Source organism: Rana temporaria, chromosome 1 (genome assembly GCF_905171775.1).
Source record: "Rana temporaria chromosome 1, aRanTem1.1, whole genome shotgun sequence".
NCBI lineage: Eukaryota > Metazoa > Chordata > Amphibia > Anura > Ranidae > Rana > Rana temporaria.
This window is the reverse complement of record NC_053489.1, coordinates 443,339,964-443,355,012: the sequence shown is the minus strand read 5'-3', so window position 1 is coordinate 443,355,012 and position 15,049 is coordinate 443,339,964. Positions and strand designations below refer to the sequence as shown.

General features: G+C 40.1%; 1 protein-coding gene across 2 annotated transcripts in view; it reads right to left on the bottom strand.

The window, feature by feature from the left end:
- Positions 1-15,049, bottom strand: part of SHROOM3 (shroom family member 3) — a 272,583-nt gene that overhangs the window by 42,768 nt on the left and 214,766 nt on the right. The gene's annotated exons all lie outside the window — the stretch shown is intronic.

Sequence of the window (15,049 nt, the reverse complement as noted above, 5' to 3'; positions counted from 1 at the left end):
TAACGTATTTTATATGAGTAAAATGATTAGTGAAACTGCTGCCAATTACATGGAAGCCAAATTTGTGCATCAGTGAAGTGATTTGACTGTTTCCAGACGCGTTATGTTAATCTAGGGAGTTCGAACTCCTGCGTATGTAGCAGGGCTGTCAATGCCTCCCTCTTGCCTAGCCGTTTCATCCTGTCATGCAGAAAGTATGCACCATATTAGGGGATTCCCAGCTTCTCTCAAGAACCCCAGCAATGCCGTGACATCAACAATTAGAAGTCCATCACTACACAGAGCAGAGAATAACTCACTGCAAAAACTTCTCTCCTGTACTGAAGAGAACAGAGAAAAGAACCTTTCATTTTTTGAATCATCGTTTTTTTTATCAGTTTTGAATTCATTACTTCACTAGCTATGGGATGTAAAACAGATCAGAAGCCAAAACGAATGCTCTGTAGGTTGTCATTAGGAAGATCCATTCTAATTTTATGCCAATTGTCACCAGGGCAGAAAGACCAAGTGAGAAAACCTAGCTGTGCACCAACATCCATCCAACAGGTTTATTGAAAGACTGCCACCAGGACTAAACCAACAGACCAAGGGGTGACAAAGTTTCACACATACATTGTGCTTCTTCAAAACCTGTGCTTTTTTTGGTGCAGCATAGTGCATTTTTTGGGCCCATAGACTTCAATAGGGGAAGATGAAAAGTGCATGCAAAAAGCATGTACTGTACATGCATTTTCTGCACGTTTTTGGGCCCATAGGGGGCACATGAAAGACGTAGGTACATGTACTTTTTGTGCATTTTTGGCAGGGTTTTGTGTGTAACAACCACTTTCCTCCTTGTCAAAAAAGAAGACACAAAGCATTAAAACAAATGAAATGCGTGAGTAAAAGTGTGTCAAAACATGCAACATTTTTGTAGCACTGAAAAAATTGATTGTGCAGCAGTATAAGTGTGAACTTAGTGAGTTTGGGTAAATTTGACTTCCTAAAGCAGAACTCCAACCAAAGATAGCAAGATACAAATGAATAGCCCATAAAATATAAAATAGCAAAACTAGGTTTTTTTCTGCAACGTTCGCATCAAATCCAGGTTATTTCAATCGCATTTTTTTTTTCAATGGTTGATGTCCTCAGTCTGACGACCAGGGTCATTTAACCCATTTTCTATGAGCCCTGGTCATCCTGGGCCCACTGCAGCTGGTATGCCCTGTACACACGATCGGTTCGTCTGATGAAAACGGGCCGATGGATTTTTTCATCAGATATCCGATGAAGCTGACTTTCATCAGTCTTGCCTACACACCATCGGTTAAAAATCCGATCGTGTCCAACGCGGTGACGTAAAACACAACAACGTGCAGAGAAAAATGAAGTTCAATGCTTCCGAGCATGCGTCGACTTGATTCTGAGCATGCGTGGATTTTTGACCGATGGATTTCCCCACAGACGATCGTTTTTTTAACCATAAGAAAAAATTAAAACAGGTTCTATTTTTTTTCACAGATGGGAAAAAAACGATGGGGCCCACACAAGATCGGTTTGTCCAATGAAAGCGGTCCATCGGTCCGTTTTCATTAGACGAATCGATCGTGTGTACAGGGCATAGGTGGACAATGAAAGGTGAAGCAGTACAGTCATGAGCTCATTTCTCTGTCACTCTGCTCTTTCCTCTTATCAGCATGATTCTTGTTAGAATTGACCCCTTCCACTGTTTCTTCCTCTCACACTCCATCTTTGTTGTACAGAGATTGCAAGAGGCTGATACCAAGTCAAATTTAGGTAATTACCTGCTAGAAAAATACATTTATTAACCACTTAAGCCCCGGACCATTATGCAACTTAAAGACCTGGCCACTTTTTGCGGTTGGGCACTGCATCGTTTTAACTGACAATTGCGCGGTCGTGCGACGTGGCTCCCAAACAAAATTGGCGATTTTTCCACAAATAGAGCTTTCTTTTGGTGGTATTTGATCACCTTTGCGGTTTTTAGTTTTTGCGCTATAAACAAAAATAGAGCGTCAATTTTGAAAAAAAATCTATATTTTTTAACTTTTTGCTATAATAAATAGCCATAAAAAAACTTTTTTTCCTCAGTTTTAGGCCGATACGTATTTTTCTACATATTTTTGGTAAAAAAAATCTCAATAAGCGTTTATTTATTGGTATGTGCAAAATTTATAGCGTCTACTCTACCAAATAGGGGATCGTTTTATTGCATTTTTATTAATAATTGTATTTTCTAGTAATGACGGCGATCAGCGATTTTTATCGTGACTGCGACATTATGGCAGACACATCGGACACTTTTGACACTAATTTGGGACCATTGTCATTTTTTCAGGGAACAGTGCTATAAAAATGCACTGGTTACTGTAAAAATTACACTGGCAGTGAAGGGGTTAACCAGGAGGGGGCGCTGTAGGGGTTAAGTGTGCCCTGGTTTGTGTTTCTTACTGTGGGGGGGGGGGGGGGTGTGGCTGGACGTGTGACATCACTGATCGTCGTTCCCTATGACAGAGAACAGACGATCAATGTCAGTCTCACTAGGAAGTACGGGGAGAGGTTTGTTTACACTTACCTCTCCCCGTTCTTCCTCTCTGTTAACTGATCAAGGGACACCGGCGGCGATCGGGTCCGCGGGTTCCTGCGGGGACGGTCACGGAGCTGAGGACCGGGTCACGGCTGGGCTCTTAAGGGGACGTACATGTACGCCCTTGTGCCCAGCTGTGCCATTCTGCAGACGTATATCTGCGTGCGGCGGTCCTCAAGCGGTTAATGTGTTAACAATACCACACCTGCCTAGAGTTCAGCTATAAAGGACTGTATATCTAAATCCAAAAACATAAATGTGATCTATTGCAAATTACAAGGCCATAGATGTGGGGACTGCATATATATATATATATATATATATATATATATATATATATATATATATATATTATATATATATATTTATATATATATATATATATTTATATATATATATATATTTTTTTTATTTTTTTTTTCAGGCTAAGTACATTTTCTGCAAGTACAGAAAATACCTTTTGACACTGTCAGAAATCTTGTATCCTTGTAACTTCCTGTTGACCAAATTGAGATCTCAAACACAGCTTTCTCACCTATCTCCTGAGAACTACAAAGCAATTAAAAGTGGAGAAGGGGAGGTGTTTGTAGTCCACATTAGGAGAGCAGCCTAGGGTGACAACACAATACATGCAGTGCAGTAAATGATTTCACCATACAATGTACAGTATTAGTTATTATTAATTAATAGTTATGAGCAGAATTACCAGGTGAAAATAATGAAAAACCTTCAACAAAAACAAACAAAAAAATAACACCTCAGGACTGACAAGCTGCAATACAGTCAATTGTGTGGTGTAGAAGCTATAGTATGGACTTTAAAAAACATTTATACTCACCTGAAGAGAAGTATGGACTTACAAAAAAAACATTTATACTCACTTAGGTGGATGCAGCATCTGTCCCTCACCTGCTCTGCACTGAGAACTGAGTGATCAAACACCGCTGATCGCTCAGTTCTCCCCCTCAACTCTGAGCAGAGAGCCGTGACTGTCAGTCATCAGCTCTCCGCTCTGCCCCTCCAGTGCTCACTGGAGTGCTGGGCTGTGGAGGGGATGGGAGGGGGCTGTCTCAGGCTCTCAGCAGATCACTGAGATACTGATCTAGCTGCCGAGGGGCTGGCTCAGGTTCTCAGCAGATCACTGAGATACTGAGCCAGCTGCCAGTACAGGCATCTGGGTGGATCTCAAGTGTCGGGATCGATCCAGAGCTTGGACCAGCTTAATGACATCAGCTGGCAGCGGACTTTAGCCCACTGTCTGCTGAATACAGGTCACAGGAGTACAAAACTAAGTGCCCCCCTGTGACAAACAGGGGAAGTATAGACAAAATAGCTCTGGCTATACTTTTCCTTTAGAGCATTATCTTTAAATTCAGTTGTTCATCTATTTATAAAGGAATTTTTAGGGAGTTTGCTGCAGAGATGTTTGTTTCTTTGCACAGCTAAGCTTGACAGTTGTTTAAAAAAATGTAAGAGAACTGATTAAAGTAACAGAAATAAAGAGATAACTCTGATCAGTGGCTTTTGGATCAAATTGCTTAAACTATTTAATTTTGCAGCAGACCACACAGAGAGCTAGACAGGCAAAGCATTTATAAGCCTAGCCAGACTATGCAAGGTCTTCACACACATATACTGTATATATATATATATATATATATATATATATATATATATATATATATATATATATATATATATATATAAAAACTATGATTTGAACCACAATGGATTTCAGAATAAAGATTTTGAAGACATTTTCACAGCTTTCACAGACAAGCACAGTTTTTTTTTTTTAGATGCCCTAAATTTACATATGCCACCATCTCTGGGCCAGATTCACAAAAGAGATACGACGGCGTATCTCTTGATACGCCGTCGTATCTCTGAGATACGATTGTCGTATCTATGCGCCTGATTCATAGAATCAGGTTACGCATAGATAGATCTAAGATCCGACAGGTGTAAGTGACTTACACCGTCGGATCTTAGTCTGCAATTCTAGGCCGGCCGCTAGGTGGCGAGTCCATTGCGGTCGGCGTAGAATATGCAAATGACTAATTACGCCGATTCACGAACATCCGCTTTGTCCGTCGCTGTAATTTTACGTTGTTTCCGTAGAGATACGCGGCGTAAAACTAAGCATGCCCTCTAGGTGGTCTAACCAATGTTAAGTATGGCCGTCGTTCCCGCGTCGAATTTTTAAATTTCACGTCGTTTGCGTAAGTGGTCCATGAATGGCGCTGGACGCCATTTACGTTAACGTCGAAACCAATGACGTCCTTGCGACGTCATTTAGCGCAATGCACGTCGGGAAATTTTAGGGACGGAACCTGTACGTTTGGCGCGAGAACGCGCCTAATTTAAATGGTCCCCGCCCCATTTGAATTAGGCGGGCTTGCGCCGGGCGGATTTACGCTACGCCGCCGCAAGTTTACAGGTAAGTGCTTTGTGAATCAAGCACTTACGCTGTAAACTTGTGGCGGTGTAACGTAAATGGGATACGTTACGCCGCCGCAGCGTAACACATTTGTATGTGAATCTGGCCCTCTGTTTTTGGAAATACTGAGCTGGCAGCACCTGTGTGGTGGGGAGACAATTGTACTAACAACAAGAATAAACCTCCTGCGCAATAATGTAGTATCCCCCTAAAGGTATTGAGAATAACTACCAGGGATATCGCCTCAAGCATTGCTGCCCTTTTGGGGGATGTCCTGAAGCCACTACAAAAAAACAAACAAAAAGATTGCACACCAGCCTAGTGCATTATCCCACAACATTTATTTAGAAGTAATTGTCATAAATTATACTCACAAACAAGTGAATTTAAATCGCTCATCAAGCTACTTATTTGTAGCCCTGTAGTCCTCGGTACAGTACACTCCAAAGAACAGGGGGTCTTCACCACTGTCCATACTCTTTGACGTGTTTCGAAAGCTACACCTTCTTTATCAGAGCCAAAAAGTTCTGATTGCGACTGTACTACCTGCTGATGTCCTAAACCATCATTCCCTTCCTAGAAATAAGATTCTGAGTCAACAGGCTTTGGGTTTGTAAAAATGGCATTATTTAACCATCATAAAGAGCTTCTGAGATCATTCAGAATTCAATAATAGGCACACTTAACCTGCAGCTGATCTCCTTCTGGCCTGCTTCAAGCTAAATTTGCATTCCCATAAACTTGTATAGGAATGCAAAATCTGTCTTACGCAAACAAAGTCCCTTGACACAGGTTCTTAAGTGAGAGGTGTTTGTAAAACTGGACAATTTGACTTTTTTTTACATACTGCCAGAATTTATGATTTCTTGGCCATTTTTCAGAGAATGTGAATAAGAACACAAAAACTTTTCTTTCACTCATGGTTAGTGTTTGGCTGAAGCCATTTATTATCAATCAACTGTATTTACTCTTTTTAAATCATAATGACAACAGAAACTAGCCAAATGACCCCGATCAAAAGTTTACATACCCAAGTTCTTAACACCGTGTATTGTCCCCTTTAACATCATTGCATCAATGACAGCTTGAAGTTTTTTGTGGTATTTGTGGATGAGGCTCTTTGTCTTCTCAGATGGTAAAGCTGCCCATTCCTCTTGACAAAAAGCCTCCAGTTCCTGGAAATTCTTGGGCTGTCTTACATGAACTGCACATTTAAGATCTCCCCAGAGTGGCTCAATGATATTGAGGTCAGGAGACTGAGATGGCCACTCCAGAACCTTCACTTTATTCTGCTGTAGTCAATGACAGGTTGACTTGATCTTGTGTTTTGGATCATTGTCATGTTGGAATGTCCAAGTACGTCCCGTGCGTAGCTTCCTGGCTGATGAATGTTCCTCCAGTCTTTTTTAAAACATACTTATCATGCCATCAATTTTGACCAAATTTCCTGTGCCTTTGTAGCTCACACATCCCCAAAACACCACCTCCATGTTTCACAGTAGGAATGGTGTACCTTTCATCCTAGGCCCATCATAGGCGACTCGACCATGCAGCCCATCTTTCTTCAAGAGCCTCCTTATTGTGCATCCTGAAACAGCCACACCATGTTTTCAGAGAGTCCTGTATTTCACCTGACGTTATTTGTGGGTTTTTCTTTGCATCCCAAACAATTTTCCTGTCAGTTGTGGCTGAAATTTTAGTTGGTCTACCTGACCGTGGTTTGGTTTCAACAGAACCCCTCATTTTTCACTTCTTGATTAGAATTTGAACACTGCTGATGGGCATTCTCAATTCCTTGGATATCTTTTTATATCCCTTTCCTTTTTTATACAGTTCAACTACCTTTTCCCGCAGATCCTTTGACAATTGTTTTACTTTCCCCATGACTCAGAATCCAGAAATGTCAGTGCAGCACTGGATGAAAGATGCAAGGGTCTGTCAGGAGTCCAGAAACTCAGTGACCTTTTATACACACACACTAATTACAAGCAAACAGATCACAGATGAGGATGGCTACCTTTAATAGCCATCCAAACTCCTTTGTGTCAACTTGTGTGCATGGTTTAATGCCCAAATCACCAGGGTATGTAAACTTTTGATCATTGGGTAGTTTCTGTTGCCATTATAATTTAAAATGAGTAAACACAGTTGATTGATAATACATGGCATCAGCCAAACACTAACCATGATTGAAAGAAATGTTGTGTTATCATTCATATTCTCTGAAAAATGGCCAAGAAATCATAAACTCATGTAAACTTATGAGCACAACTGTACATGTTTCCTATTTTAGTGCTCTCCAGTCCTATTGACTACTGTCAGTTGGACATGAAGCAGGGAAAATACTCTCTAATCGGGACACAGATCAGAATTAAAACCAGGCAGATGTAACCCTTCCCCAGTGTACTAAATATAAGTTTTAGTTGCTATATGTGTCTCCATTTGAGAGATCTTCTGTTTTATTGACAACTGTCAGTGGGACAGGAAGTGGGGAAAATACTCTCCAAAGGAGGACATATGTAGTAATTAAAACCTGGAAGAGCTAACCCTTCCAAACTCTAGCCAAAGCAGAAAAAAAATTATGGTTGATGTCCAAGGGCATATTTATAAAGCAGTGTATCTGATCTTCTACACACGTTCTCATTTCAGGTGAATCTCACAGATGCATGTGTTTTAAAATAATAGGTTGCCTTAACGCAAAGCAAGTTAAGGCACCTTCAAAACATCAAGTTCAAACAGTTTACATACCAGCATCTGGGCCATGTTATATGATTGGCTTAAATGGCTTTACCCAGTAGAAGAACATTGAGGACTGGGGAGGAGTCAGCATAAAAAAGGTGCTGGATACTCTCAACAATATAAGCTGAAGTCCTAACCCCCTAGGCTTTTCTCACTTAATTAAAAACCAGCAAAGTTCAGTTTGGTGTTTCACTTAAAAGACCCATTCACACTTTAGCCCATGTATTTGACTTGTGCATTTGGTGCACTGATGCATGTTGCATTGAGCAAGCCCATTCATTTCTTTTAATAGGTCCTCAATGTGCATCCATAGACCAAAAACATTTTTTTTCGAACACACCACAAGTGAGCTGAGGGGCAGGTTCATCTGTTTTAGTTGTGTATGCACATTGGGTGTCATTAAAAATGAACAATACGCATGCAACAGTTATAATTGGATCAAGCATTAACATGCATTATGGGCCAGATCCACAAACGAGATACGACGGCGTATCTACTGATACGCCGTTGTATCTCTGTTTCTAACTATGCGACTGATTCATAGAATCAGTTACGCATAGCTAGCCCTAAGATCCGACAGGTGTAATTGAATTACACTGTCGGATCTTAAGGATGCAATTCTAGGCCATCCGCTAGGTGGCGAGGCCATTGCGGCCGGCGTAGAATATGCAAATGAAGACTTACGGCGATCCCCGAACGTCCCGAATGGCCCGTCGATCTAAATCTAAGTAGTTTCCGTCGGGTTACGCCGCGTAAAACTAGGGCTGAGACCTAGTTCCCCTAAGCCATGTTAAGTATGGCCGTCGTTCCCGCGTCGAAATTTAAACATCAACGTCGTTTGCGTAAGACGTCCGTGAATTGCGCTGGACGCCATTTACGTTAACGTCTAAGCAAATGACGTCGGTGCGACGTCAGTAAGCGCAATGCACGTCGGGTAATTTACCCGATGGAGCATGCGCAGTACGTCCGGTGCGGGAGCGCGCCTAATTTAAATGGGACTCGCCCCATTCGATTGGGCCCGCCTTGCGCCGGACGGATTTAAGTTACACCGCTGCAAATTTCCAGGTAAGTGCTTTGTGGATCGGGCACTAAGTTGGAAAAATTGCGGCGGTGTAACTTAAATCGGGAAAGTTAAGTTGCGCCCGGGCTACGTGGATCTGGCCCTATGTGTGTTAACACCTGCACAAATGCAAGCAAAAATGTGAGAATAGGGCCTAAATAAAAAGTTCTCTATATAGCAATGCAGTGTAAGTGGGGTGTATTAATGAAGTCCTGTATCATGCATTTCTGTGTCCTACTGACTTGCAGGTCCCTCTGATTGTGAGTCATAGTGATTCCAATACTTCTATCAGTATGCTGATTAGAAGAGTTACCGTATAAGATGACCTTTTACACTAAAAAAAACGAGCAAAAAGCTGGGGTCGTCTTATACGCCGGGTATAAAGCGGGGGTTGTCTTATACGCCGGGTATAAAGTGGGGGTCGTCTTATACGCCAGCTGCCCGCTATATGTAGCCCTCTGAATGCTCGCTGAATGTGCGGTAATACTGTATACATACAATATACACCGCTGAGCCAATCCTGGCGAGCGATGTATTCTTATAATGAATACAGAGCCTGCTCAGATTGGCTTTGAGAGTCAAAGGCACGGGCTGATGATGTTACAGCATCTGCCAATCCAAGCAGGCTTTGTATTCTTTAATAGAATGCATCGCTCGCCGTGATTGGCTCCGCGCAGTATACTGTATGTATACTGTGAGACAGTATGTTACCGAAGCTACTAAACACACAGTATTACCGTACATCCAGCAGGCTGACAGACTGGTCAGAAGGATGTCGTCTTATATGGCGAGTATAGCACAAAACCAAAGTTTTAAATGAAAAATTCTGGGGTCGTCTTATACGCCCAACCGCCTTATACGCCGGCTAATACGGTAGGTACATAGGAATGTCATACCAGCAGATCTACATTTTAGCAAGGAAGAGCATTTTTCTTGGATACCTCCAACTACCATGTTGCAGGCAAAAGTTTTAATACACATTTGTTTCCATATATGTATCTTTTTGTCATACTGTAGTCACAGCAGACTAATTTGCACTCTGTCCCTATCAAAAAAGACACATCCCATCTTCCTGTATTGAGATGTGGCTTTTTTTTTTTTTTTTTTTTTTTTTAGATGTACTTTTGAAAGAGCTTTTAATTAGAGCTATTTAGCAGGAGTCAAACTTCCTTCTGGCATTTTTTCATGTTCGTTGGCTCAGTGAAAACATCTTAATCTCTTCCAGCATAATTGGTGACAACTTGATTTGTAGACAGATAAGTTTCTGGCAACTTTAATGTTCACTGGTCTAAAAAGGATTGGCTTTATCAGTAAAGATATGTACAGTATGCACTAATTATAGCCTTGACCTCGAAGAGATTTTAAACGTAATGGCTCCATTATGAACTTCTTATTTAATATTATGGGTTGGTTACTGGAGGCATTTTTATCTTGGCTCTGTCATGTTCTCTTCAAAATACTCAAACAGATTTTAGGCAGGCTTCTCTTTTTTTTAACCTGGTTGGGCATATGAAACGGACACATTGGCCCGGATTCACGTACAGCGGCGCATCTTTAAACCGGAGTAGCGCATCTCATATGCGCTACGCCGACGTAAATCAGTGAGGCAAGAACTGTATTCACAAAGCACTCGCTCCCAAACTTGCGCTGGTGTAACGTAAATTGGCCTGCGTAAGCCCACCTAATTCAAAGTAGGAAGGTAGTGGGCGTGATCTATTATAATGAAGCGTGACCCCATGTAAATGAAGGGCCGAACGAACGGCGCATGCGCACGCATGCGCACAATCACGTCGCATATACTCCCTAAGATACGACGGCTCAATGCCTACGACGTGAACGTAACCTACACCCAGCCCCATTCATGTACGACTTACGTAAACGACGTAAAACATGACGGCTGTTCCTTGGTCCATACCCTAACATGACTTACCCCTGCTTTTGGTGGAATAACTTTACGCCGGACGTACGCCTTACGTAAACGGCGTAGACTACTGCGACGGGCGTAAGTACGTTCATGAATCGGCGTATCTAGGTCATTTACATATTCAACGCGTAAATCAATGGAAGCGCCACTTGCGGCCAGCGTAATAATGCGCCCAAGATACGACGGCGTAGGAGACTTACGTCGGTCGTATGAAGCCAAAATTCAGGCCTATCTTGTTTGCTGAATAAGGCGCATAGATACGAGGGCGCATCCGTGGACTTACGCTGCGTATCAGAAGATACGTCAGCGCAAGTCCTTTCTGAATCCGGGCTACACTGCTTTAATTGACATTCTCAAAAGTACATTCAGGCAATAGGTCATATAGTAATCTTATGCCTGTGGTTGAGACCAGATCTAGCTCCTATATTAGAAATCCTATTCCAATTTTTCTGATTGGGACAAAAGGAGCAAATTGTGTGCAACAGAAGCTATAATTTATCCAGATTTCTAGAGCATCCCAAACTTATAAGTGGATATAAGTGCTGGAGTCCGACTGTTTTACGTTATTTGTTATACTTGTTTACTTGCTACTGTTATACTATACTTGTTATACTTTACAGGATATCTAGAGTATCCAACAATGCCAACAAAATGCTCAACTTCATCTAAACGTAAAACCATTTTATATTACCCATAAGGGTAAATAAGTCCACTGAAAATCAATTCAGAATTAGGAGGAATTGTTTTTTAATTATTCCACCTTCAAATAACTTTTGTGAGGTACCTTAGTGGTGGGTACAGAGGCTTCTATCAATTCTAGAGTAAAAGCTCAAATCCAGTATCACTAATTTATCATAATTGCATAGCAGAATGTGTCCCGGGTCTGAATGTGCTGTTTTGTGCATACTATATGCATGCATCTTCTTCCTGTGAAGCAACTGAGTGACCCCCCCAAGACCATATCTCTATGACCCATGATCCTCCCCAGTCAGTCTGTCAAAAACACAATGGGTGATGTCACAGTGTCAGCATTGCTAGCTCTGGGTGTTTAGTCGCGCGGTTTAGGTCTCCACAACCTGCCCAGTAATGTCAGCAGCCTATTGTGTTTGAGAAAGGCAAAGAAACATTAAAATGCCCCTTAAAACACCCACACACAGTGCCTCCTCTTTTCTACCAGCTAGGAATCCGCAGTGCATCTTGGGACACGTGGTCCCAGAGTGGTGTCACACATCGCTAGCATGTGCACTTCCACTCTCCTCCCATAGCCTATAGTATTGAATCATATTTATAGAGCTTTAACCGTCAAATGACTGTAAATTTAGCAAAAGATTTAGCAGAGATGTAAAGGTATTTTAAGGGCATAAAAAATCAAATGTGCAGAGTGACCATATTATAAGCTGGGGTCTTGCTTTAAATAAAATAATGCATTGCCATTATATTTTTAAGTATGCATGCTCCTTGCTCATCTATGAAATTGTGCTGCATTCTTCCAACAGTTGGAAAAATGTTTATTGTAAATAAAATAAATTAAAAATGCTTATTTTATTTTGTAAAATCTTAGGAGTAAAGTAAAATATTGTGTAGTAAGGGAGAAGAAAAAAGATCATTAAAGAGCAGTTAAATGTTGCATGGTTTGCATATGAATACAGTATGCTTGGGAACAGAAATTCAGCTTTTGCTCTGACCTAGTTAAAAGACATTTTTGTCTATTACCCATGAGTATACGCAATTAAGCGAGTGCAGAGATTCTAATCCCACATGTTCAGCTGCATTCCCACATACTTCCTAAGATCAAGCTCAAATTGAGTGCGTAATTGACAATGTTTGAGATGTTTGTGCTGAGCTAAACACAGAAGTCTGCCAATATATCTGGTTAGGAAAATGTGCTATCATGTGAATAGACCCATTTTGTTTCTTAAGAGTTCGTCAAACAAACATTATATATATATATATATATATATATATATATATAAATGATTAAGAGACTTCCAATTTGTCTATGAAAATAGTAGGTGCTAAATTTGTTATAATAATAATAATAATAATAATAATAATAATAATAATAATAATAATAACAAATAAAGTTACATTTTTGTGTATAATTAGATAAAGTGTGCAGGAAAATGTTGTTCTGTATGTTTTGTATTTTAACTCTAAAAATGGTCAGTATGCTGCAGGGAGGACCACTGTGAAGAGCTCATGGCCCCTGCTGATTGCAGAGTCATTGGTCAGACCCAGCAGGGAACGTGCAGAACCACAGCAGAGAGACTGCTCTTACGCGGTCCTTCTTGGCCTCAATCTGCCCAAGCTTAGAATGTTGTGCTGCCACTGGAGATCAACCAGATGCAAAATAAAAAGTAAGGCCTGTGCAGAACACTGTTTCCTGCACAGTTTATTCATTTATACACTAAAAATGAAACTTCTGTTGGGCTTTAATAGAAAACGTGTGCTGAAAGAAATATTGGAAATGCTATTACAGATTTCCTTTTGAAAATCACAGTTTTCTTCACAACTCAGATTTCTTGATAAGCATACTTGATCCGGGTCAGAAAGTATTAAAACTATTGGATCCTAAAACAACCAGATGATTAGCATTTTCCAAAAGACATCTCAACAAAGACATTCTCCATTTTTCTCTTGACACAGTTCCCATTTAAAGGCAAAATTGTATTTTAAAATAAGGAACCAAAGCATAGATGTTGGCCAAGACAAATCAGGATTCATACTGGAATCTAAATAGTCACTATGAACATCTCTTTGGTAGGGTTTTTGGTTTGTCACCAAAAAATGCCTGAGATGTTATGCTCCTCTATAAGTGGACACTGGCATACGTTTTACACAAAAGTGCAATAAAGTGCTTTATAATATTGCAACTATATATGAATATGAGCAGCAGGTAAATCTTTTAAGTACACCATCCATATTTCTCTTTACTATTACCTGAAATATATATTATTTAACTAGCTTTTAACCTATAATCAGACAGATTTATTTTATACCTTGTGTTGTCTGTCTGTTCTCCAATAGCTTACTTTAGCTCAAACTTTATTACTTTCCTTTCATCTGCGTTTCTTTTGAAATGTCATGCTTATTGCCTGTGGCATGCAAATGAATGTATAAAGGCAGGTTTAGCAGGTTAGGGCAGAACATTAATGTAATCTGCACAGGTCTAGAATGTACCTAGTGAAATGGACACATGTTCAGTTTATTCAACCTGTTACCATTGGACTGCAGTACAATTACAGAGAATGTACTCATCAGTCCTCTCAGTTCTGGAACTAGCTATATTAACGAAGAATGCAAATATCATTTTGAGCTATTAGTGCAGTTTTTGGTCACATTCTTACTTGAGTAAATGCTGCGGAGTGTAGGCAATCAATGGATTTAAAGCTGTCCAAACACTGGCAGACAAGACTACGCAGAATGACCCAGCAGCTTGTTCTGGATTAGTGTGTTGCTTTTGTAAGCACACTCTACATAGAAGCATATCAATAGTATTTCAAGCAACACTTTATCGGCACTAACATTGTGACATATATGGCATAAGTAGCCTAAACGTTTCTTTCTAACCTTAATGTGTTTTCTATGTGTTTCCTGCATTACAAGGATAAAGAATTCTTCAGAGGTGGTCATGCAAAGCAGTACTATTATTATACTGCATAAATAAAGGTATACCGATACTGAAGGTTCAGTATCCCCTTCCTATTAACCAGAAGAAAATGGCATTGCTGTGGTAAATCCATTTCTAAAAATTAGTTATGTAAAACCCCCCTTTAGGTGTTTTCACAGGGGGAGTAATAATGGCTGCAACTAACACTAATATTGATTACAATTTGGTTAAGAGATTAACTTTTCTACCATATTGGTATAAAACGTAGACGTATGCATGCATATGTGTTTTACATCATACATATAAATCTGTGCACAGAAATGTATATACTGAAAAAGGATATCATTAATAAAAGAAACTTTTAACTAAGGAATCCTTCCCCCAGAATGCCATCTATTCAGCTATGGAATCTCCAGAGAGACAACAGTATCATTAGAAGAGGGAGCCTGGCTCACAGCTTGGGTTAAAGAGTCAGTCAAAGCTTTTAACAAAATGGGATTCTGTCGTAATATAACTTTATAATATATAAAATCACAGAATAAAGTGATCAAATACATTTGCCTTATAATATGGGGATGGAACAGAAAAATATTTTTAGAACCTTTAGACTGAGCTCTGAAAATACTTGTTAAATAAATACACTTTGAGCAAATTATGAAATACAAATTTAAAAAAAAAATCTCTATCAT